The 27,422-nt window shown below is 35.6% G+C and overlaps 1 protein-coding gene across 10 annotated transcripts in view; it reads right to left on the bottom strand.

Annotated features, from left to right (window-relative positions):
• The window catches only part of ZBTB20 (zinc finger and BTB domain containing 20), an 821,112-nt gene that overhangs the window by 438,199 nt on the left and 355,491 nt on the right, over positions 1–27,422 (bottom strand). For 2 of the 10 annotated variants that reach the window (XM_036444514.2, XM_036444521.2), the window contains exon 1: positions 24,008–24,784. The exons of 6 other annotated variants lie outside the window; for them this stretch is intronic. The gene's annotated coding sequence lies outside the window, so the exon portion shown is untranslated. Of the gene's footprint in view, positions 1–23,934; positions 24,785–27,422 lie in introns of those variants that run through there. 2 more of the 10 variants (XM_036444513.2, XM_045583977.1) reach the window with 2 other exon arrangements.

Here is a 27,422-nt window from a genome sequence, read left to right as displayed (position 1 = left end):
AAGTCAAGAATAAATTGAGCCCTGACGGGTTGGCTCCATTAGTTAGAGCATCCTCTGATACACTGAAAAGGTTGTGGGTTTGATTTCTGGACAGGGCACATAGTTAGGTTGAGAATTTAAGCCAAAAGAAGAAACTGGCTTGAGGTCTTTCATAGTGTCTATACAGAGAAGTCAAATAAGAATTATGTATATATGCATTTTTCAAAAGCTATCACATGAATGGTACCAGTATAAGGTTAGAGAGCTTCTCTTTTGGCTGTACAGTCCCAGCTATGTGACCTTGGGCAAATTATTTAAAACTGTCTTAGCTTCAGTTTTCATTTCTGTAAAATGGATGAAATAAAAAGAACACCTAACCTCAGATTTGTAGTAAGTAGATAAATAAATGTTGGTTAGCATGTTGCCTAGCAATTAAAAAAAAATCTCAATAAATATTAACTCTAATTATTAAAATTGCTCAACACCTAAAAGCCAGCTGTTTTCTTCTGGTTATTTTTTCTATGACCTGATTTTACTCATAATTTACTGACTACATGTTTTTCCCTTCTGGAATAATGTTCTATTTAGATTACTTTTTCTTTATTTCCAGAATGTTCTCTGATTGATATCTCTTCACCTCCACCACAATCATCAAACAGGATTGCTCCACTTCGTTTTGGTCATTCTGTACTTGCTTTTGTGGTCACGCTTGTATTATTTTCTTGTTTCTTATTCAGTGGTTTAGGAAGTAAAACTTAAGGAAACACTGAACATTATAAGGAATTTATTGAGATAAATGGTTATCAAAAATAGGCAAAAAGGAATGTTATTAAATACAGGGTGGTGAAAAAGTCTTACAGCTGCTCATATAAAAATAATACAATAATTAATAAATAATAATACAAGAATAAATTGTTTCACCTACTCACAACTGTAAACCTACCTTTGCCCCACCCTGTTTAGTATAAATCACACCAAGGGAGAGCAGCTGTTGACAGCAGCTGTGAAATGGTGGGAATCAGCGAACTCCAAATAAACAAAAGAAAAAGAAATGGAAGGCCATAAAACTTACATGATTTACATGGGAAGCCAGCCTCTGAAGACGAGAGGAGCCAGGAAAGGCACCTCTGAATGAATATTTGGACAAGACAAAACAATGTAGGGATGGTGTTCTCTGATCAAATGGGAACTACTAGTAAGAACAGAATGAGCCAAAACCAGTTTGGCTCAGTGGATAGAGTGTCCGCCTGCGGTTTGAAAGATCCCGTGTTCAATTCCGATCAAGGGCATGTACCTTGGTTGCGGACACATTAGGGGGTGTGCAAGAGGCAGCTGGTCGATGCCTCTCTCTCATCGATGTTTCTAACTCTCTATCCCTCTCTCTTCCTCTCTGTAAAAAAAAAAAGAATAGAATGAGAAATAAAACAAGTAGAACTTTTTACTGTTTTTTATTTCTTTACTACATAACCTACATTGAGGGGACAATATCTTTGTATATAAAAATATAAATGAGATGTTTAAAAAATGAATGGTGATGATGGCAATAGCAATGAGGATGACATATTTTTAAGAGCCAAAGTTAGAAATTCATTGAAAAAATAAATTAAAATTATAACACCATGTTGACAGACATTGGAACACAGTATCCTATGATACAAAAGTGTTTCTTAAATGGAATTCTAGGGTTTTTGTAGTTGAAAAATTATTTCATGTAGGCAACTAAATATCAAATGGTATATTGAAAAGATGCAAGCAGATGGGTGACTTTTTACCTTTTGCCTGAATATGAACCTGCTTCTCAACTTCCATGAGCATTAAATTCAGTTAAAAACTAAAAAAAAAAAAAAAAAAAAAAAAAGAAAGAAATTGAGATGGCAATATAACATGCCTGAGAGAATAAACTATCAAGACAGGATGAACAAAACCAACTGAAATGGAACAAGCAAACGTGACACAAGTCAAGGAAGCTTTATAAAATCTATCCTATATAATAGAAGGGAAATATGCAAATTGACTGAACTGTATAACAACCAATCCAAGCATAATATGCCAATGATATGTTATGGCTGCTCAACCACTCGCTATGACGTGCACTGACTACCAGGGGGAAGACAGTCAACTGGTCAACCAGCCGTTATGATGTGCACTGACCACCAGGGAGCAGATGCTCCAAACATAAGGTTAGCTTGCTGCATGCAGGTTTCGGCAGATCAGGACTGAGTGAAACAAGTTGGACACATCCTGGAGCCCTCCCATAGCCCCTTCCCAGCTAGCCGACCTCCCGCGTCCCTCCCGGACCCCAATCATGCTCCAGTGGGGTCCCTCGGCCTGGCCTGAATCCTCTTGCAATCTGGGACCCCTTGAGGGATGTTGGAGAGCCAGTTTCAGCCTGATCCCGTAGGCCACTCCCCATGGGAGAGTGCCAGATGCAGGTCTCATGGCTGGTGAGTGCTGCTGCAGCAGCAGAAGCCACTTTCGATCGGGACTGATTGGGCATGAGCTTGAGGCAGGCACAGTAGGGCCAGGATGAGTGGGAGCAGCAGGTAGGAGCTGCAGGCAGCATTGGACTGTGGGTTTCAGCCCGGTCCCTACAGGTCACCCAGAGGAACCCCACCTGTGCAAGAATTCCTGCACCAGGTCCCTAGAATATAAATAAAAGCCTAAGCAACCAGTTAACTGGTTGCTATGATGCACACTGGCCACCAGGGGGTAGGCACTAAATGCACAGGATTGGACTCTCTCCTGTCTGGATCAGCCTGCAAGGATGGGGCAAAACTGGCTCTCTGACACCCCCAAGGGGTCCCAGACTGCAAGAGGGCTCAGGCCAGGCCAAGAGACCCCACTGGTGCATGAATCCATGCACCAGGCCTCTAGTGTTAAAATAAAAATAGTACTAAATAGAACTAATCTTGCTACCCATGGAAATAGCAAATAAAGAATTTTCTCAGAATTTACATAAATAACTCCTATGAAATTACTCCAAATGTGGGATATTTTTTCATAATTGCTTTTGTTACCTAATGACATTTTAAGGTCTTTTTTTTTTTTTTAAGAAATGAAACTTTATCAGAAATAAAACTTTTAAAATATCCAAAATAAAAGACTAGCCTATTTAGAAAAGAATGGTCACCAATCACAAATATTGTATATCTTTATTTCCATTAATGCCTTGATATCTTCCCTTCTTGGAAAGAACTCATTCTACTCTGCTGAAAACCTATGTTTAGTTATAAACCAATATTCAATGTACAATTATTTGATATTTCCATTTAGATAAAAACAACAGCAAACACAGTCACTCGCATTCAATATGAACTATACTAACTTCTAAAATCATCTTAAAAAGAAAAATATCGCCGAAACCGGTTTGGCTCAGTGGTAGAGTGTCGGTCTGCGGACTGAAAGGTCCCAGGTTCGTTTCCTGTCAAGGGCATGTACCTTGGTTGTGGGCACATCCCCAGTAGGGGTGTGCAAGAGGCAGCTGATCGATGATTCTCTCTCATCGACGTTTCTAGCTCTCTATCTCTCTCCCTTCCTCCTCTCTGTAAAATATCAATAAAATATATTTTTTTAAAAAGAAAAATATAACTGTTTCTTCTAATAAAGTGTTCTTTCTTTTTTTAGTAGTGAATATTTGGGAAATAATAATATGTGAGAATATGGACAATATGATAATTTAATGTATCACTTTATGAAGGAGCTTTTCTTTTATGCTGCTCATATAAATAACAATTTTGCCACAGTTAAAATATATTTTCATAAAATTTTATATAAATACACTAGATATAATAAGTATATTTCTAAATTTAAATGACAATAATGCAAATTGTATAATAAAGACCATATCATTGTCCTGTTTTTATTTTCATAAGATCTCTTTTTAAGTGATATTATTTCATGTTAAGCTTTTTTGTGCTGCTCAATATTATAATTAATAATTCATATTTTTGTCTTTCCCCTCTCACTCTGACAACTTTTATTTTTAATCGGTGGGCATGTGCCAAATTGGTTTGTTATTTATTTATAATGTAAAATGACAAGGAATTGAATATGTGGAATAAGATAGATATATCTTTCATATGACAAAATTTTCTCAGTAATGGGGATATTTCTTCCTTACCCTTATGGACTCAAAGATTTTAGAGAGGTTAAATCAGATGGCATTACTACCTCATGTGGCAATCTGTGATAAATATATATTTAATGGAACTGTTCATTTATGCTTTTAAAATTCATTTTAGTATTGTCAAGACAGCTGGGCACATGCATAAAAAGGACAAAAAATACCAAAATGTGTAAAAGACTCTCTAAACTGATAAATTCTATAGTGCCAATTAAGTAAAAAATTCTGACCAAACAGATCTATTTGCATTCTTTCCTAAATGCTAAAACATGCAAATTTAGTAGGAACAAACAGAGAAAATTTCAAAGATATTGAATTTCCACTGAAACAAATATAAAAAGTTCTGTCTGCAGGAGCTTTACAGAGTATTAAATAACCCTTTCAGTGCTTCCCATAACCAAAAACTACACACCTAAAGGCTAGCGCATTGAATAGCTGTGGCAAACAATTTCAAAGTGTGCTTCCAAGGACATTAATAACCAAATCACCAGGGAAGTTGGTTAGAATGAAAAATCATAGGCCCACTCATGATCTACCAAGGAATCAGATGTGGAATATGACTAGAATTTGCACTTTAAATCAGCTAATGAGGTACAATAATTATGAGAACAGCCTTACGGCACAATCCCTGTATCTCACAAAAGCTTCCTATAGTGAGATAACCCCTCTCAATTGATCCTTTGCATCAAACACTAGAGAATTCAGGAGAATTAAACACATTTGATTAAGTTATGTGCTTCTGCAAAGATTCTAGTGTCTTTGATTTCTTCTATTAATTTAAAACCCATAGTGTACTCTGGGAGAGATTAGCCAAAGAACATATACTATGCATCTATGCATATAGACCAGGGACACAGAAAACAATGTGGTGAAGGATGACAAGGGTTGGGTGGAAGTGGGCAAAGGGGGTGGTGGTGGGGCATCTGCATAGTGTCAACAATAAAAAAAATTTTTAAATTAAAAACAAAACACAATCCACTGTCACTGCCTTAGCCAGTCTCTTCTGTCTCTACGTTTATTGTCAACTGGGCAAATCCTTGAGGCTTTGACATCATTTAATTTGTCTAATATTTGGAACAAGGAAACTTTTCTCAGCAATTTGATTCCAATTCCCACTTAAAACTTGACCTTTGACAGACTATATTTGCATATAATATTAACCATTTCAAAATAATTTTAAGACCTTAATTATTTTGAAGATTATTAAAATGTAGGAGGCTTTAGGTTGATATTGGGCCAGATGTGGAACTAATGCACAGGAAGTCCAATCCTTTAACCACAGTTAAGTCATTAAATGGTGTAGGTTTGAAGCAGAGCACAGGCATTCTGAGGATATACCACCCTGCCTTTCAATGGGCTCCTTTAGCAAACCTTCCCCTGCCTTTATGGACTCATGCCCATGCTATGAGTTCTCTATCTCTATCTCTGAGATATTTCACATATACTTATGCGTACATGGTGTTTATCTTTCAAAAATGGACTAGAAAAAGCAAATTTTATTGTGTTATATAGGATTATGCAATCTGGGGTGGTCCAATTTGAAATGGCAATTTTGATTATTGACAATGATATTAATAGTAGTATTGTGAAGTACTATTTCTGACATGGTAATAGCTACATTTTAAAAAACTTATAATCCTTAATTTTAAAAATTCATTTTAAGGTTTAGTGACAGTGTGGATGTGAGAAAAAAAATATACAACTGCTGCCACACTGAGTGTGTTTATCAAAAAATCACTAATAGCCACAACTACTACTTGGTTAGCTCTATTTCATTATTCGAATGTAACAAAGAAAAGTGGTATCTTGGATCTCATTCACAATAACTGCCATATAATAAAGGAAAATAGAAACTATTAGCATAGATATAATGTTAAAGAACTGGTGACTTTTCATCTTATCAGATGACACTATTTGAAATATGTTCCCTGCAGGTAAAAGGAACACACACACAAATGACATATACACAAGCATACACATCAAAATATTCATAATTACATTTTTAGGGAAATGTTCAAACACTTTTACTTGGTATTAAAAAATATTTCAAAAATGGAAGCTGATTTAGCTTTCAGCATTTTTTATTGTCCAGATAAGGACAGGGATAGGTGAGGGAAGAGAATAGGTAAAGAATGAGTGTATAAGATGTGTGTGTGTGTGTGCATGTGAGCATGCACTCGTGTGAATTTAACCACTCTGAATGAAATGGGTGAGAAAAGCCATTATTGTGTTATGTATCTTTGTGGGAAGCAAGTACTTTTCTCCTTAACTGGAGTTTACTAGTACATAGGCTCTATCTTAACACCCTGTGAGAATTCCATTAAACATCAAAATGGATTCTTCCAAATAAAAAGGTCCATGATTTAGCTTTATTAACATCTGAATGAATGTTTCCATTGAGTTTTCCAGAAGAGGGAACTGCGTATGGTTTGGAGAGCAATCTTTTTCATGATGATCAGTTAGCAATGTTTTTCTTCTGTCAGAAGGCAAGCTACAGAAATACAAAGCATTAGATATACACCTAGATAAAAATAATATTGTAGAATCCAACTGGTATCTGAGAGGTGAGGACAAGCTGAGATAGACTCCTTGGCTTCCTTCTGTCCAAAAATTTTCTGTTTCCCTATTTCCTATGGTTACCACCACGGAACATGTTAAAATCTCAGTAGGAACTCTGTTTCAACTTTTCCTTTCAAAACACAGTGAAAAAGCTTAATGGAAAAAAAATGTCCTTCCTATCTCCATGCCAGGCACAGTGTAAGATCCACAAACTTAAAAGCCAGGCAAATAGTCTTTTATGTGCCCCAAAGCTCGGCAAGTGACCTAGTGCTACAAAAATTCCGAAATAGGCATGTGACCTGACTAATGTGTGCTGTAAGATGAGTCAAGGAAAATGGAACCATCTGTACTTTTATTGGACAGTCAAATAATTCCTCTCTGTCTATCCAAAGACATAATTTGTATACTTTAAGGGAGATTCAAGAGGAGATTTTTCCAAAAGGATCTAATTTTTAAAATTAATGATGTAGAATGATCTAAAAGTATAACCTAGTAAACATAGCAAATGGGTGTAGAAAAAAACCATGACTGCCTTAAGAAGTCACTACTGCTCATCTGTGCACTTAGACTGACTTTCTTTAAGACTCACCAGAGGAAGTCAGAGAAAATGAAAGGAAATAAACTGCAGCTATCCTCTGGGTGGTTCTGATGCACCTACTTCACTAGAGTTGTAGTCTAAGGATGAAAGGAGCTTCTCCCTTTGTGGTGAAAGTGACCAATGATTGAACTCTTAGAATGGGTGATGGCAGAAAAATAGCAATCAGCTGAGGAAGCATGTTAGTTTTTGTTGATATTTACACAAGTTTTGCTTTTTGTTTTTTATGCCTATATGTCAACCAAACATCAACCTCCATTACCTCCTATGGGAATTTCAGTGGATTTGTTTTATTTTGCAAGTTTTCAGTCTTAACGAAAAGGAGTAGGACAGAGTAGCAATAAAACTTAGTAAACTAGGGTAATAAATGTTGAGTCTGTCAAAGAATGCATCAAACAAAATATGTATATGTATTTAGGAAGTGAAAGGATGAGATGGAACTGAGCAGGACACTGTGAATAAGGTGACAGACAAGGGTCTATAGAGAATTCTATGACATTTGTCCTGCATCTCACATATTAAAGTGTCCTACTCATTTACAGATAAGGAAACCAAATGTACATTACAACAATAACAGCAGATAGATCCATATGGCAAGCCAGGGACTATGTTAAACATTTAAATATTTCAATATATCATCTCCTTGAATTCTCACAAATACTCTACAAAGCAAGCATTATTATTATATTTGCAAATGAGAAAACTAAAACTGAAAGGTGTACAGTGAAGTGGAAGAGCTAAGATATGAACTCAGATATGTCTGATTTCAAAATCTATGTCCTTAGCCAGTAGACTAGTAGTTCTTAACTCAAATTGCAGATTAGAATCACCTGGAAAACTTAAAAACTATTTATACTCAGTCCCTATCCTAAGAACAATTAATCAGAATTTCTTGTGCATGGGGCCCAGACATGGGTGTTTGTTTCAAAGCTCCCTGGGTGACTGTAACCTGCAGCCTAGACTGCCAATCACTGCACTCTGCTGTCTGCCTCCCATGAAGGTCAGCAGACCTGTGCTAGGGTAAGACAGCACTGAAACCATGTGTCCTCAGTCTCTTTGAAATGGCCTTTCCACTGCCCTGCCAGGTACTCTTTACCACATTTGATTGTTATGACTTTCTGTAGATGTAACATAAATGTGGGAAATTTTTACAAACAATTGTCACAGCAGAATAGGTTACAAGTCCACCAAAGAGAACCTGCTTATGGCTATCTACAGGCTATAATGAATGAACACAAGGAAGACTCAAACTTATCACTCTCATTCCCAAAAGGGAAGTAAAAGACTGGCCTTAAAGGCCCTTCCTACCACAGCTAATCACTAACATTTGGAATGGCCTGCCCTTCTTTCACAAATCCAGTAAGAGCAGCTACCAGATCGCAGGGGGAAAGACCCAATTTCCACTCCTTTACAATATTATTTTATGCAGGATCTCAAGGCAAGGGAAAGTCATTCAAACTGTAAAATCAGTGGAAGTAAAGAAAATATGTGGGTAGTATAAGGACCACAAGATTTTACAAGGGATGTCCTAGGTTTTCTTCTGCACTCTGCCACGACTGAGGCCCTCTTAGCCTTTGTTCCCTTTTCTATACTGAAGACACATCTCTCAGTGATTTTAAAAGTGTCCTACTCACTAGCATTACCTGGAAATGTGTTAGAAATGCAAATTATCAATCTCTCCTAGACTCAGAATCAGAAACTCTGGGGTCTGTCCCAGCAACGTGTTATAACAAGCCCAAGAGGTGACTCACTATCTCCAGATGGTTCTGGTGCATCTACTTCATTAGGGTTGTTGTCTAAGGATAAAAGGAGCCTGTGCATAAAATTGTTAGCTTTTACTACTATCTGCTTAAGTCAAAATCTAAAATTCTTGAAATAATGTTTTAGCCTACATTAGTTAGACTAATAACCTCATTTCTGCATTTTACTTTGACTGTGTAGACGAGGCACAAGTCAACCAGAGGTTATGCAATTAGCTGGGAGTCAAAGAAAAAGCAAAGAGTAAAGCTGAGAAGGAAACCCCAGAGTGAACTTGATTTTAATTCAATCAAACTGTTAAGGTACCAACCACGCACTTTCATCTATAATCACAATGAACCTTTTTATAAACAAGTCTCTATCTTCTTAGCTAAAAAATATAATTGTAACTTTTTGGATTTTAAAATAAAATGACTTGTATGATTCTGAGCTACCAGCAGCTCAAGAAGCAATAAAAAATTACAAGTGTTCTACAGTGAATAGGTACAATTGCTCAGACCTCTCAATACATGAAGTGCAGACAGTACTCCCCTTGCTCACCTCACATTTCTGATTATTGCAATCGTAGAAACCATAATAAATAAGTGTGTAGACACTGTGCTTCAAGTATATATATATATATATATATATATATATATATATATATATATATATATATCTGTAATATAATTATTTAGATGCTATAAAATATAAGCTGGGTTTTAGGAGATGCTTTGGGATTTTTCTCCCCAACCTCCTGTCATCAGCACTCGATCTTTTTACTGTAATTTATCTGATATAGCTGCTTGATACTTTTACATGCAAGGGTGCAGAAAAACAAAGAGCCAGGGAATGGATTGCTAATGAAATTCTCTGATTGTAAAAAGCACTTTGGAATGATCAGGTGGTAAATAATAATAAGAGGAAATAACATAAAGTGCCTGGATGCCACTACAATAGTCACTATATAAATGCAGAAGAGATCAGACATGAATAGAATTTTCATTTTATGCAGCTACTGTGTGTATATAGAATATACAGTTGCTAATTTTTCAGTGATACTGGTAAACTATTGTTCAAATCTTTTCTTGCTAACTTTAAAAAGCACCATATAGAAACACCCAATTGTCCTAATAAAATGGAGAATGTGTGGAAAGTGGCTAGAGAAAAGAAAAAGAAAAAAGAGCCCAAATAACAAGAGAGAATGAAGAGAAAATACTGACAATATTAGAGCAGCTAAGAAGACATACACAAAGGTGAACTTTGAAAAATACCAGGAACAAATAACTCAAAGTGTGGCAGAGGAACTACAATGAAGATATATGGTCATACATCCAAATTACAGATATTTGCATTTTCTCTTTCCTAGGCTACTTTTTGTAGTGGTGGTGGTTTTTAAATGGAACCAGGGAAAAAGGAGGGAGAAGTATAATTTTGTTGTTTGTTACTATTAATGTTCACTTTATCTATAACATAACTCCATACCTGAGTTTTCCAACAGTTTCAGAACCTCAGTGCTTATCATGAATTCACCTTCAGTTTTCTTGTGTGATAAGAGCTGGGAAGGTTCTTTTAGTCATAGGGGAAGCATCTGATTAGGATTCTAAGAAAGCAGAGGTCTTAGAAAAATACCACTATCCAAACAATGAAATCAGACAAAATTCTCTCCCTTCCTGTGTCCTCTCCCTTTGTGGAATAAAAGATTGTTTTTAGGACCTTTTCTGCCCATGGTCATTAAAAAGCAGGATTGGATTTGCACATACAGCTATATTTCAGAATATCTCAAATTTCCAACTTAGAAGAAGACACACATTTTCTCTGAGAAACTCAAAGAAAACAACTCTGTATATTCACAAAACTCACTTATTTCTAGAAGAGAAAAATGGAGTGATCACTGCTAACATAAGTAATATTAGTAATACCAATACTTTGGATTCTAGAGCATGATTAATCCCAAAGATTCACCTGTAATAAGGGAGACTCCAGAACAAGAGGGTCATTAAGGCTATATTTCTATCTTCAGGATTCAGCCAAAATCAGACTCTCCGGAACGCTGTAAATGCTCTCAGAACAGACTTTAGCAATGATATTGGAATGAACACTGGGACCATGGCATAAAAGCATCTCCCTGTCCCTTGTTCTACAGGTTAACTATTAAACCATATGTTGTTCATCCTGATTTGGTTTACTCAATTCTAGAAACAAGGCCACACTGATCAGATTGCCCTGGGCATTGAAAACCTAGTGAAGTCTTTGCTAAGACAGTGTTCTTCCCCCCAACCTCACCCAGAGGGCTTCCATTATCAGACTATCAACTCTGTTACTGGTGAAGGATGGAAAATATCTTCTTTTGAAGAACAGCTTCTTTCTTTCGCTGGGTTTTCTGGTTTTGGTACACTCAACATTTTAAGTGCCTAATCTCCTCCCCCAACCCCTCAATTCCCTTCTTCTACTCTAGTTTATTCTTTTAATTATTTACAGACTTGCTTCTCTGGACACTTTGTTCTAGTAGAAGTTAGCTGTTCTTTTTTCAACACCTTTTGGTGGAATGCAATAATAGTTACATAGAAAAGGAATTGGTCTTAAAGGTATTTTTAGGTTGCATCTGTGGCAGATAGAGATCTTTTCCTTTTATTGATTTTTCCTGTGTACCATCCACTCTGCAGCTTGAAATGACTACAACAGTGTTTGAAAAATTGGTTGTTAGTAGCTGTTGAAACCATTTTTCAAAGCAGTTCTTGCAAGCTCCATTTCACTCTCCGTTTTAAGGAGGGTTTTGTTAGGTCTGGTTTCATTTTCTTTGTGGAGTCATGCTGTCAGAGAAACACAGTCTAGAACATTGCTTTTAAAAGTGGTATGATTAAGATAATAACCATATTGAATCTGTATTCAAAATTTATTAGATTGAGCCATGTGCAGCTAAGAAGAAAAAGAGGTCATAAGTCTTCAATGCTTCATAAACATGAACACTAAGGAATGCAAATGTTAAAATTCACCAAGCACAACATGATATTGCACTGTTGGAAAGATATTTTCTCATGTCCAAGATTCAAAGTGCAGAGGGAAAGTGAGTGTTTATATGTGGGATTTTCCTCCATGTTTTTGCTAATGAGCATTTGTGAATATGCCTTAATATCTACATAATTTACATTTATAAAAATGATACACTATAAAGGCTATAAACAGCATGATAGCAAGTCCATTTTTTGACAGAACTAATAATTTGATAATCTTCTAGAACTCTTAAATTTTACTTATATTTCCAGCACCTAATAACTTAGAGAGAATAAAAGTTGAAGAAATTTGAGATTAATAGAAAGGGTGAGAATAGCTAATGGTATACAGATTTTTAGAAAATGATATGTTTATTTAAAAAATATGATTTGGGGCCAAGTTCTAATGTGATTTTTTGATAAATGCATAATAAAATTTCCTGAATCTTCAAAAAGTGAAAGAGTGAAAAATCGACCCCTTTTTAAATTTAGAGTAATAAATTTCAGTGAAGATACATATCAAAATTGGCAATGGCCAGACTTTTGAGAGAAAGAAGTTGAACATTCATTGTGACCAGAAGGAGGATATTCATGAGGAATGCGGCCCAGGAAAAGCACTCATTATGTGTAAGCCAAAATCCAACATCATACAGTCAAGTTTTCATAATTTTTTAGGAGAATATTTGAAAAAATATGGTTTCATGGGGCTTTTGTTGTAATTTCTTTTCTTTTAAAAAGAATTCTAGGGAAAGTTCAGGAGCTCCTCTAGAGTTTCTAAACTAACTTAAGTGGTTGTGACAAAGTGACAAAGCCAACCCCCATTAGTCCCCAATTCCTTGCTCAAAGCAAGGTTTAGGGACTTAGAGTGCAGGCTAGAAAACTCAATGGTCCAACTCCACAAGGGCAGACTGACAAACCAGGCCTGAGTACTACCCTAGAAAGTAAACATTCTGATCTGAAGGTTACTCCTACTACTGCTTTACTTCTGTGAAAATTGTGGTTAAATTATATATCTCTACTTTTTATGAGCTTGATGAAAAGACAATGTGTTTTGTGTTGTTGTTGTTTTTTTGATGTATACTTTTCAAATTGTAAACACTAAATGCTATATAAAAGGAAAGTGGTATTAGTGTCTCATAAGAGAAACATAAAGACTGATGGTAAATGGATTAAAAATATTTTCTGTTTGCTTTATTAAAGTATTAAATAGTACCACTAGAACTAAGTCAGAAATCTGGTGGAGAAAATGTTTTATTGATTGATTGATTGATTTTATTTATCCAGAATACATTTGCTGTAAATAATCAGTGAGTTTTAATTTTAGAGAACAAGACCAGGGCACATCACAAGAGGCTTTTGATGTGAAATCAGAAACATTTCGTCTCTGAACCACCCATTTTAAGATCTAGTTTATCCTGAACTAGGAATAAGCTGTACAGAAAGTTGCCTATCTCATGAGCCCTTCTTAAGATCTAATGAATCCATAGCCTTGGGTTCCTATTTCTATAAAAACAACAGTAAAACCTAATCACTTTGTTTTCTTTGATGAAATTGATTATGCCTCCAATTAAATTATATTACAAACTTATTTCCCACTACCAATAATGTAAATAAAGAACCAAGCACAGGCATGTGGTAATGAAGAAAGGATGAGTTTTAGCCTTAGAACCTTATGATTGTATCCTATTTCCACCCCTTAACAAGTCATTTAACCTTTCTAGGTCAAAGTTTTCTCATCCATTAAGTGAAGATAATGGTGCCTATCTCAAAGGATTGTTTGAAAACTTAAATGAAAAATGGTTGGTGCAGAGAGGTTTCTCCATAAATGGCAGCTAAAGCACTGCCTGCAGTGAAATTCAGATAAAACACATTTAGCCAGAACAGATGCACTGGGAGGTAGGTCTGTTATCCATGCTACAAAATCCATTAAGTCAAAATAATTTGGTCATTTAAACAATACCCTTTAGAAAATGTTTAATGACATTTCCCAAAACACAAGCTAGCTCATGGTTATATGGAATTCCTGTATTTAAAAAGGAGCTTTGCCATAGCTGGTTTGGCTCAGTGGATAGAGTATTGCCCCCACACTAAAGGATCCTGGGTTCAACTCCCATCAATAGCACATGCTGGGTTGTGGTCTTGATCCCTACTGAGGGGTATGCAGGAGGCAGCTTATCAATGATTTTCTCTCATTATTGATCTCTCCTCCCTCTCCTCTCCTCCCTCTCCTCTCCTCTCCTCTCCTCTCCTCTCCTCTCCTCTCCTCTCCTCTCCTCTCCTCTCCTCTCCTCTCCTCTCCTCTCCTCTCCTCTCCTCTCCTCTTCTCTCTCTCTCTCTCTCTCTCTCTCTCTCTCTCTCTCTCTCTCTCTCTCTCTCTCTCTCCTCTCTCCCTCCTTCCCTCCCCATTCCTCTTAGAAATCAATAAAAATTAATTAATTTTAAAAGGAGCTTCATGCCCTGGCCAGTGTTGCTCAGTGGTTGTAGTGTAATGCTGGCCCAGCATCAAAGGCTCAAGATTCAATTCACAGTCAAGGGCACGTACTCATACTGGGATGCAGGGTGTATGCTGGAGGCAACCAATCAATGTGCCTCTCTCACATGGATGTTTCTATCTCTTTTAATCTCCCCCACCTCCCTTCCTTCCTCTCTTCTACTCTCTCTAAAAGCCAATGGGAAAAAAATATCCTTGGATGAGGATTAACCAAAAATAAAAAAATTTAAAAAAAGGAGCTCCATCCAGTACGTAAAATAGTGTATGTAGTCTTGTTCCCCAAATCCAGGATAATAAAGGCTTTCCACCACAAAGGATAAGTGACAGTTAGAAAATTTTAAAAAACTGGAAATGCATACAGGTTATCAGGATGACAGGAAATCCCCCCAACTCAAAGCATATGGAGAAGAAATGTGCCCTGTAGAAATCTGCAGATGAAGAAGAATAGAATGACTTTAAACACTGGAAAGAAATGGAGGAGTAAAGAACAGTAGGAACCCTAAAAGACTGCAGATTAAAAAGTGATCAAAATTAACTCCAGGTGAGAGGTAAAGAAAGGTTTCGGAATACTTATTTGTGGGAAGAAGAGCAAGGAGAGCCAAATTCTTAGGATTGAAGAGTATTTAGAAATAAAATCCTTAAGTGTTATAATCCAAGGTAAGGCCAGCTTCAGAAAATACAAATATTGATGGGTTAAATCAGGACTGAGGAAAATATAAAGCCAAATATGGACAGCTTTAAGGGAATAAAATAGGCAGCTTGGAACTCAACTGTCATCACAATTCATTTGTGTTTCACATCCCACTGTTTGTGACATTAACAGAATTTCGAATTTAGCAATGAACTATTTTTGTATTGTGAATCTCTGGAGCCATTTTCCATATGTAGTTACCATTGCAACTAGAAATAATAGCCTTTTTGATGTTTAAAAAACTTCCAATTAATACTATTCAAATTTGGGGTCACTTTTTATACCTTTTGAAGTGGAGTATTACCCTTGTTCTTTATTTGAAGAAAATCCAAGTTATTTTAGAAATAAGTCCTTTGGTAACATCTGCTTTTACTGTCATTTTTCAAAATAAAGTTAGTTTTAGAATTCTATTTTCATATAACTAGAATAACTAAAACAAATCTTTTTGTAAAGGCATTTAAATAGGAAAAATTAGACACAGAGTTCCTATTTTGTATCAAACAAGCAACACAATTTTAAGTATTAGTACTTATATATTAATATAAATGAATCTTATATATCATATATACTATATATAATGAGCTTAAGTTCACTGTTAACGATGTATTATCATCATTATTGCTATTGTTAGTGAATTTCACTTACTGAGTACCTATTATGTTTAAAAATTCTTCTATGCACTATGCATACATAACATTCAATGCAGCCATCATTGCTCCATTTTCCATTTGAGAACTTAGACAAGAGAAATAGCATGCCTGTGGTCATACAGTAATTTGTTCATATAGAGGTGATAACAAATGGCTGTACAACTAGAGAGTCTACTAGGTATGTTATTTTCACTATCTACCTCTGCCTTTCCTATTGACACAGGCTACAGTTTTAAAATCTAACACAATGTGTTGTCAAGTTCCACACAATTACTTTTTCTTAATACACTGTTATTCCACCGAATCAACATCTTTTCAAATCATTTACACTTGTACCGAATATTGACACTGATATTTACACGCCTTTTCTTACAAAATGTAATTCAGAACTAAATAATTCTTTGAGCACCTACTATGCGGTACCTATTGGGCTAGATATCTTTGTTCACGATCATACTAAATACAGAACTTGACAATGTAGAATCCTCTCATTCTTGAACATGCCTCTTTAGGTAAAATTATATTTCTAATCCTTTTTAATCTCTGATTTGTATAAAGTAGTATAGCACTATGTAAAAAGCATTAGGAGTTTGGATTTAAAAATTCCTATCAATAAAACAAACCTACTTAGTAACAAATTGTTGAAACAAAATCTGTAACATAAAGGGCTTTTATGGCAGATATAAACATATTTCTACCTAGAAACAGAAACTTAGGCTGCATAATGTCATTTATCTCCTGAGCTAAATTATATTATAATTTTCATCTATAAAGCCTAGTTCTTAATGTGTGCTGCAAAGATGATAACTCTGACCCACACTCACAGTAGGAAATGTGTTTTTAGTTGTTTGTTGGTAGTGATAATGGAGTGGCACTGGACAAATATATTTTCAGCAAGTTTCCTTGGTAATAAAAAGAGCTATAATAATAATAGTAATAATCGGCATCACAATAGTGACAGTATTTATTCAATACTTTCCTATGTGCCAAGTACTGTGATTAGCACTTTATATACATTATCTTATTCATTTCTCAAAATATCTCATGAGGTATGTACTATAGGTAATCCAATCTAACAGAGAAGGGTACTGAGACACAGATAAGTCAGAAAACTTTCCCAAGATCACACAAATACAAGAGCAGAGCCAATGAGTTTATCTCTCATGGTTACACAAGGTGGGGGTTCTAGCAGGCTCTCTGATGTGTGTTCAGAAGAATACTGCATCTGTGATGTTCTATCTACATTAACCAGGTTTGGTACCCAGCTCATTTGTAAGCCTGGATCTGAAGACAGCTAATAAGAGTTAAAGTTCCAGCTGCTGCTATACATTCATATTGCCTGCTAATTAAAACGTTCCCTTCTGGGAAGACAGTGTGGTTGGATAATCCTAGGACATAATACATGTTCAAGAAAAAGTCTGATGAATGTTAATGGTGGTTTCTATAAGTGCTTAGTTCAAAGGTGATTTTTATCTCCCAACCCCTTTAAAAAATTTGTTGTCCTATTGTCTAAAGTATTTTCACCAAGGGCATATAATACTTAGGTTATCAGCTGAAAAATTATAACTTTAAAAATTCATTTTGTTTTGTTTTGCTATTAGGTTGCTAGGCTCAGGTAAACATGACATTCTCTGGGAAACCATTCCTCCTCCTCTACTCTCTGATCTCTTCCTAAGACAGCAGAGTGTGCCTTGCTCTGTCCTCCACAGAACCTTATCAAAACCACATATTGTATTGTTCATGGCCCCTTCTACTTTATCTTTAGTCCCTTGGAGATTGACTCCATACCTATCTACCTTTCAGAGCCCCAGGAATCCTGAATGCTAGCATTCAGTGAAGAAATAACGCTAACCAACCAATGAACAACACACACTAGAACATTCAAAGAGAAGAAAATGAATGATCTTGTGGCTGATTGTGCACATTTTTTGGTGGCTTGTTTCTCCCCTTACATTATGCACAAGTCTTCATGAAAAAGAGCTTCCCACAGCAGAGGATCGTTTCAATTGACTGGTATATTCCCCAGAGAAGTTTGTTAATGTACCAAGGAATATATATCTTTATTAATACACATATATACATATTATGGAGTAACATAAATATAACCGGAAGGGAGAAAGTAGTAGGAAATGTTTCCAAAATAAAGCTTATTATATTTATATTACTTTACATTTTGTATTTAGTAATTTTATTCCCTCTCTACCCCTAATATGTTATATACCCTCATATACTTTTTACCTAATATATATCATGAAAGTAGAAACTTTATTTTATTCACCACTGTATCCCTAGTTCTTAGAAGAGAACCTGATACCAAACACCCAATAAATATGTCTTGAAAAGAATAAGAAAAAAAGGAAAAAAAATACAGAAGTTATTACAATAGTCTTCATATTGATCTATAAATAATAGAGGCAGTGGATGTCTCCGGTATTTTCCCAGGAAAACATGAAAAATTTTATTAGTAAAATTTCAAGCTCTTATCCTATTCCTCAGGCCACCAACACATTCCTTTATGGACAAGTTGTCCCTTATAGCCTGTCCATACCCAATCTCTTGCACTGCTGAGACTTAGGAGCAGAGTATTAGGCAGAAGCAGCCACATGTGCCAACAAGGGAGGCTCCAGCATTTTCCACAGGTCATCTGAGCCTCTAGAGGCAAAGTAGAAAAAAAAATATAAAAGTCTTCCCAATGTCAGGCACATTCACTCACACAGATTTCTCTCCTCTCAAAAAGGGCCCTGGCCCATGTGTCTCATTGACTTAACATGCACCAAGATGTCACTGACTTGATTCCAGATGAGGGCACGTGCCCAGGTTATGGGCTCGATCTTCAGTAGGGGCTATTTAGGAGGCAGCTAAAGGATGTTTCTCTTTCATCCATGTTTCTCTCTCTTTCTCTTTAAAATTGGGTGAAAAGTGATCTGCCAAATAACTTATATACATGAACACAGACAACAGTGTGGTGAAAACCTGGTGCAGAGTGCGGGGCAGGCTAGAAGGGGAATAAGGGGAATAAGGGGGAATAAGAAGGGGAATAAGCATATTCAATACTTTCAACAATAAAGATTTATTTTTTTAAAAAATAATATCAATCAAAACATTTTTAAAAAAGTATCCTAGTAACAAAACTGATGATGGAAGAAATGAAATTAGAAGGTCCCCATGATACATCCCATCTTATCATTCTGGAGGACACTGGTCCCTGGAGGGGAAAAAGGAGGAACCTACAAGGTTTACTTATGTTTTGCAGCTTTCAAATTATAGCACAGCCCTACTATATGAAGCTATCAATGAATGTACACTTATACTGATTAAATACAATGGAACTTTTGAATTTCACTCAAGAGGAGTTTAGATGATCATTCATCCTACTTTAGAAAAGATAATATCCTAGTAATAATAAATTATCCTGAATTATGAGTTTTTCTTAAAAAACAGACCGACTTGTTCTTTTTAATCTTTGTACCTCCATGCCCAGCGCCAACATATGTTTTCAATAAATGATAGCTAAAACATTAAAGAATGTTTCCTTATAATGGTGAGATATAGATTAAAGGGTTCAAACAAATTTTGAGTATTTTCCTCACCTTGATTTTTCCAGTTTTATTAGTAGGCAATCATCATTTATTATTGAACATGCATCAGTGTTAATATAATAAATCCTCAACAAATGTGTATGGAAATCTTACCATTTTATATTCACATACTAGAAATTTTAAAGTCACAATGGTTTTCAAACTTTAGTGTGTATAATTAACCTGGGTAGCTTCCTAAACTACTGATCCCCACACACTATCCTCAGACCTTCTAATCCAGAAATTCTAGAATGGGGTCCAGGACTCTTCCTTTGGACAACCACCCTAGGTCAGTGGCCAGCAAACTCATCAGTCAAAAGAGCCAAATATCAACAGAACACAACTGAAATTTCTTTTGAGAGCCGTTTTTTTTTTTTTTTTTTTTTTTTTTTTTTTTTTGTTTGTTTGTTTTTTAACTTAAACTTCTTCTAAAGCCAGTTCTTCAAAATAGACTTGCCCAGGCCATGGTATTTTGTGGAAGAACCACACTCAAGGGGCCAAAAATGCCACATGTGGCTTGCGAGCCGCAGTTTGCCAACCATGGCCCTAGGTAATTATGACAGGTGGTCCTTTGACTACTTACTATGGATTGGGTTATAAAGGAAATATGAAAATAAATCTTTATGCTTCACTTTTTCAATCTGGAGAAAAGTCTAGCTTATTCAATGTGACTTAACCATTAAAATTACTTGTGAAAAGACCATGGAATTTGCTAAGACTTTTGAAAATGAACCAAGAAAAGGTAGAAGGGCAAGAAATTATACATTTCCAGCCAGAAGGGGCTCTTTTTGAAAACTTCACAAAGACTGACAGTGTGTTTAAAGTAAAAGTGGGAGAAGTATGGCAGCCATGCAGCAATGTTTATGAACAACTTAGGGAAACAATGTTGATTCAACAGGTTTATTTTGATAAAATGTGTTTTAATGGCTATTATAAAGGTGGATGCCTTTTAAATCTTAGATGTACTTTCAGATATGTATGTTTATATTTATATAAGAGAATTGTTAAAAAAAAAAAAAAAAAAAAAAAAAAAAAAAAGTCCTTCTTTGGCCTACCTGGTTTGTCTCAGTGGATAGAGAGGTCAGACTCAAGGGTCCCAGGTTCAATTTCTGTCAAGGGCACATACCTGGGTTGCAGGCTTGGTTCCCAGTGCACGGGAGAGGCAACCATTGGTGTGACTCTCTCACATAGATGTTTCTCTCAGTCTCTCCCCTTTTCTTTACTCTCTCTGAAAATCAATGGAAAAATATCCTCAGGTAAGGATTAACAAAAAAATGTCCCTCTTTAACTCCCTATTTACCAACATCATTGCTTACCTCCTTGCCCTCTCTGAATGTATCCCCTGGAATTGGAAGTCTGCTCCTCCACACCTGTCCCAGGGAAGGCACTGTTCTGCTCTGCCCTGACCTCTAGGTCTCTGCAGCCTGTAATTATTTCCATGGGAGTTGTCTCGGCACTGAGTTCTCTAAATTCAGAGTCTGTCATTTTTCAGGAGCTCTAGTGAATGAATGATGGAAATTATTGTATTATTCTTATGAATGTTGTAAATTGCATAACCTGTCATAGTTTCCCCTTTGACTTAGCTGCAGGAAAGTGCAAAGGCAAATGCATACCATTTTACTGAATGTAGTTAGTATGTTGACTTCAGTTCTGACTCCATTTTTATAACCTTGCCCTTATTTATTTTTTTGTTTGATTTTGTTAATCTTTCTTATCTACTTCTAATTCATGTATTTTACTGTATTATCTGCTTCTCTTACTTTGTCAGCCATTTTAATTACCATATTGAAGCAATGTGGCTGAAATAAATGAAGAAACCAAAACAAAACAAAAATTGTGTGTTTGTGTGTGTGTGTGTGTGTGTGTGTGTGTTAGGTATATATACAGTATATCAAACACATCCCAAGTATAAAATAAAAACTAACCTCCTCAAATAATAGAGATATTTTATAGTCCTTGTGCTATTAGGTTCACTTGATTATTAATAGGATTGCAATTTAAGGAGGCATAACATTAAGTACCACTGTGAGGAGATCCATATGAAATCGGACAAAGGTATTTTCCACACCAGATTATTTTTCTGAAATCCTTAAGTCCTGAAAGCCAACTATAGCTATGTTAAAAGCTGTGTGTTCAGTCTCCAGATGACTATAAATAAAAAGTTAAGAAGCTTAAAAAGCCAACGTAGTAATTTTGAAAATATTTTCTTTTAAAAATTATATATGTGTGCATGTAATGAAATATGTAAATCCTATTGACTTATATGTATTTGAAATATATATATGCATATTTTTTATTTAGAATCTTCAAACCAAACAATTGAGTCCTTTGTCTCCATTATTAAGTAATTCTCATTAATTAACAAATAGTGATAAGTAATCTCAACACTGAAAGCTAATCTTCAAGTTGGACTTAGCTTATTTTCTGCATTTCTGATTATTATGATCCAGCTAGTCTAAATCTGGTTCAATAAAACTCAGCTAAGTTAGAAGAACTCTAATTGGCACTAGGTATCCTAACAATGATACTCATCTTGATGTGTCTTTGTATGACCAGTCTGGGCTGAAATGGTATTACGTTTCAAACCTAAACATGATTTTTGCTCTAGTATTAATTTCTGAATCTCATATCCTTCCAAATACCAAAGGAATACAGTATCACTCTATAAAAATACCGAGTAGTGCCCATTTTTTGCCCCCTCTCCAGCATGGGCAACCAATAGCTGCTTCATACTTCCATTACATCACAGTTGGACTATAGAGTGCTTTCAGTCTGACCTCTGCATGCCTTTTGCAACTCAACTGTAGATAGTCCAGAACTAGCAGCTGGACTTCATTTTTGTTTCAGTGGTCACCATTTTATAATGTTTCTCCAATTTACTGTGAGTTTCACTATTGACAAGTAAATCACAAACTCCAAAAGGTATTTAAATTTAGTGCATCAAATCACAGAGGAAATATTACCAATAACTCGCCATAGGTTCATGTCATTAAATTATATTTTACTATTCATTGTTCATATATCAAAAGGGTATAATGATACTATTCTACCACAGAAGACTAATGAAATACTTAACAAAAGTAAATTGTTACAAAACACTTTTAAAAAATCAAAGTGCTCTATATTTTTAATCTTGCATAGGACTCTGGTTCAATTTTTGAGCCTTTCCAAGTCCTCATAATTTTGTGGTATCCATAATAAAGCAGGCAGATGGTTTAGTCTCTAAACATATGATTTAAATGACCCATTTTCAATATCAAAATAATGGACCAAATAGCCACGAGAAACTTTAAAAAGGCTGCCTCTTGAAATCTGGAAACAAAATGCTATCCCAATGAGAATTAAACCTTAAAAAAATTATGTTTTCTAAAATTTCTTATATGCTCTGTTCTACATACTAAGGCAAACTATAATTTAAAAAAAAACATAGACTAGAGTAAGGAAAAAAAATCTTAATTTGGACAATATTATATGGTTCAAGAAATATACTATAGGACAAATATAAGTATAATATACTTATATTTTAAAATTATGATTCTCTAAAACCTAATGAGAGTCATCTGATTTAATTTCTGGGAGATTGCCAGATTTTCATTTTTATTATTATTGCTATTACTATCATGTAGATGCTTTATTGTAAAAGCACTTTGCAATTATTTATTAGTTAATTTAGTTTAAATTATGTTTTTGCATTTGTTTTAAATCCATGTTATTCTTAGTTATTACAACCCTAAAATGCTATTTTTCCAGCCAATTATTCTCATTTAAAAAATAGTTTGTTGTCGATGAAAGCACATTTTACAGGTTTTCATAGGATATGAAAATCATCCTCAGTGTATATATGGATATATATTTTGATAATGCTGGTCACATAATCTAGCTATATGTAGGAGAGTATCTCTGTTTCTTAATGTCTACATTGTGTACATAGAATGAGACTTTATTTACATACTTACCATATTTTTAGATATTTAAAATTGATTTTGGAAAAACCTCTAAACTAGTTTCACTTATCTCAAAATGTCCACAAAACTTAGCAGTCTGATCAACATTTCAGATAAAAAGACCACACGACTGACAATAAGAACACTTTGCTTGTTACAGAAGTCCAAAGCTTAAGTAACTACGTATTCCAAAAATGTAATGTCCCTTTCAAATTCTCAACAAAGACTAGCTTGGTGCTAATATAAAACAGAATTTATTTTAAAAATAAATGCAACAGTTGTACCCAATGTCTGAGACACGGTTAAGACAGGTCATTATTAACGAGTTTGAGAATAACTCAGAATCCTTAAATCAAGCCAGAATCTCATACATATATCCACAAATATATGAGCAAAGTTTATAACTATTATTGGGGCAAAACATTAACATTTGCTCTACTGATAAAGACAAAAAGTAACTCAGAGAAAACCCTCCCTCCTTCTTATTTCTCTAACTTTCACAACAAATGCTGCACTGAAACTAAATTCTCAGTCCACTTAGAAATACGCAGAGCAGTATTCCAATAAACAACAAATGGATTTTAAAAAACTCACCATATTCAAAATTTCCCCATCGTCCCGGATTCCCTTGTTCTTTCACTTTCCATGCACACACAATCACACTTACCTGCACAAGTCTGAAACATCAGTCTATATATATTTTTTGAAATGCACTCTGTACCGATGCATTTTTCTGTGTTTCTTTCTAACCCTCGGGAATGTTAAGAATTTAGGAAGAGAGCCACCGCTTAAGAGAGCAATTATTTGCCAGTAAATACTCAATTTGCTTGTCCTGTGATTTTTCTTCTAACTTGAATATTCAGTAATCCGTCCCTGACTGCGTCACGAGCACAAAAAGTCTTTTCTCCAAAGGAGAACACTTTCGCCAATCAACCTTCAGCCATGCCAGAGCACAGCTCGTCAGGGTGATTTGTTAGCTTTAATTAATAATTCCTCACACTGGCCATTTTAACAAATAGTGCAGTGAGCCTGGGATGCTAGATGGCTGTGATTCAGGCAGATAAAACTACAGTGGAAAGGGCTGGAGAAGGGGGTAGGGGGGAATCTGACGCCGTTTATAAACACCTCTAATCATGCTCTTTCAGCTTATAATATAGAGGACATCTCAGCCGAATTACCACGCTATGTCCACCAATTTGTATTCAGATGGGAGCCATATGTTCCTCCACTCTATCCGCTAAGACCTCCTTGGTGCCAACGCAGGCATCGGGTAGACAGCATTTACAAAAAGGGACTCCAGCCTCCAGATTGCAAAAGTTTACTGCAGGGTGAGGTTGAGAAATCAGAAATATTCGGCACTTCTCAGTGAGCCTGAGTAACAGTCTAGAAACACAGAGGTAAGGATTGGAACATCAGATTTACTCCTAGCTTACTGTCTGATACTGGGCATTTATTTATTTCCCTTTTTTAAAAAAAAAAACAAAACAAAACAGGAAAACGAACTTCATACCTCATTTCAAAACAGATAACAATAATGGCTGATTTGTTCAGGCATTCCACAAGCATTTTTTGAATCCCAACTATATGCCAAGCACTGTATTAAATGCCAAGAAGTTTTTTGAAAGTAAGTCTTTTCCAGTTAATTGACACAACTGTATTTTTATGAACACACATATAATATCCCTGAACAAAGCCATCAAACAGGTGGCACATGAATAAAAATATTCGTAACACTATCTGTGTGGTTCAACCAAGTAATTAGTACTAGAACACACTTAAATTCGTGTGCAAAAGTGATTCTCAAAGTGGAAACAAAAACTACCAACAGGTTTAGAAAATGTACTGAAAAATGGCTAGAGTAATCAAAAATATATCAATCTGTTCATAGAAAATGTTAAAAGATTTGCAAGCAATTGAGAAACATGCTAATACTTAGGAAATTTTATTCATGTGCCTAATATGTGTGTGCATGTGTGTGTGATTTGCAAGTCATTAATTTATTGGACATGTATTTATTGAGCACCTACTCCATCATAGGAATGAAATAATACCAGGTACTAAGAGTTAAATAAAGCACAGCCTTTCAAGAAACTCACAATTTCATCACTAGACTCTAAAAGAAAGAATATACATCTACACAGAAAACTATAATACAACATAACAAGAGCACCAACACAAATATGCCTAAAAGTACGAGGCAGAGCTCCTAAAAGTGATGCAGGAACTGTTTCTAAAAGGACAGTTGGAATACCACTAGTAGGAAGAACATCTAGAGAGAGGCAAACATGTGATCCCTTTCTAAAACTCTTACTAGAATGAGGTTACCATTTAGGAACTATGGTGTTTAAAGAATGATGATTTCAGATCCAATGCTAAACATTTTGTGATTTAAAAATAAATTGCTTAAAAATAAAAGGTTCACCCAAACTAGACTATCTTGACCTGCTCAGAGCGTAGGTAGCACCTCCAGAACTGGTACAAACAGCAACAATATAGGTCTCTCTTGCTTTCAGTGTGTTTTGGTTGCCTCAGACAAATAGGAAGCATTTGTGACACACGCTGTCTTTTTGCTCTCTATAATACATTTATCTTCTTTTCCTATATACATACTTGTACAGCTTCTATTTTCATAGTTCCATATAAGATAAATCATATCTGTATGACCATTAGGATGGGGAAAATCTATATTCATTTAGTGATCACACACATAACTCTAAGCCAAAGAGTTCACTCTGCATGGTACTAAGGTTGAAATGTTGAATCAAAGAAATGATACCTCCAAACCTCAAAAAAGGGCTCTTTCAGAGTCAGCAAACGCTCCTGCAAATTGCATAGCAGCATAGAACCACATATGATGGCAGCCCACTTCTCCCTTATTAAAACAGCATAGACTCTTAGCAGGTAATTCAAAATCTCCCACATCCTCAGAAGCAGCATGAACTAGTGGTTTAAAAGGGGGGGGGGGGGAGATGGCGTGTGAGAGGAATTTGATTTGAACTCGAGTTTGGCACTTGCTATCTGTATGTCCTTGGTCAAATTAATTAGGTTCTCTGAGGCTCAACTGTCTTATATCTAAAATGGTTTGTTGTGAAAATTGAAGCAGCAAAAGCATGTAAGGTGTATAGCATAGAAACTAGTCCAGAAAAGGTGCACAATATATAGTGTCTGAAGTATTCAGAGCTTATCACATATTCAGATTTATTATTTGTGGACCAAATGACCCATATGTTATCTAAGTCTGCCTTGGACAATAAATGTAAATAAGTCTTAGCTAAAGCAAATTGCACTAGGTAGTCTAGTAGAATTGCCTTTGAGAATATTACCAATATAGCTGAAAAGGTTGTGTTTGTATTTAATAGAAAACAGAGCTGACAGACAAAATTGAGATAGATGACAAAAATTTACCAGTTAATAATAGAAAGAAATCTTACTTTCCAAGTGACCAATACAATATTATATTGTATTTAATGGAGATGGAGAAGTTTACTTGGGTACATGGGGAAAGCAACCACTCAGTACAACCATACAGATAATCCAACGTTGCTAACTTGACTAACTCCCAGCTAACTCCCAGCTAACTCCCAGCATTCCCCAACTCCAGGCTCTCTGATGCCCTCTCCACATACTTCTCTCTTGACATGAATTAAATCCAGCCATCTCCAGTTCTTGATCTAATGTATGGAACAAAAGTTAGTGAGATGCACATTTCATGTTGGTAAAGTTGGTTCCATCTACGTGAAGTGGGGTATTTCTTCATTGAGGAGTCTCTTGAGGGGCTTCACAAAGGCTTATTTATTTGAATGTGTACGTAAGTTTCTCTGTTAAGGATTCCTTTGGAACAAGGGACTACCTATACCTTCCATTACTGGTCCTTACTTTATTGCCTCTGGTGGAGATCAGGTCTGTATGGGAAACTAGCAGATGAGTTCATGAGCATTGCGACTGCCTGAGCCATCCTAACCTGAGCGGCACATACTGGTCAGGCAGAGCTGTCTAGAATCTGCTTATTTCCCAAAAGGAAATCATAATTAGTAGGAGGTGAAAATGTGACAACTACTTCATGCACTTTTAAGCCTGGATAC

The sequence above is a fragment of the Pipistrellus kuhlii genome, unplaced genomic scaffold (genome assembly GCF_014108245.1).
Source record: "Pipistrellus kuhlii isolate mPipKuh1 unplaced genomic scaffold, mPipKuh1.p scaffold_m20_p_2, whole genome shotgun sequence".
In the NCBI taxonomy this organism is placed as follows: Eukaryota; Metazoa; Chordata; class Mammalia; order Chiroptera; family Vespertilionidae; genus Pipistrellus; species Pipistrellus kuhlii.
The sequence above is the reverse complement of the archived record's forward strand: the minus strand, read 5'-3'. Positions and strand labels throughout refer to the sequence as shown.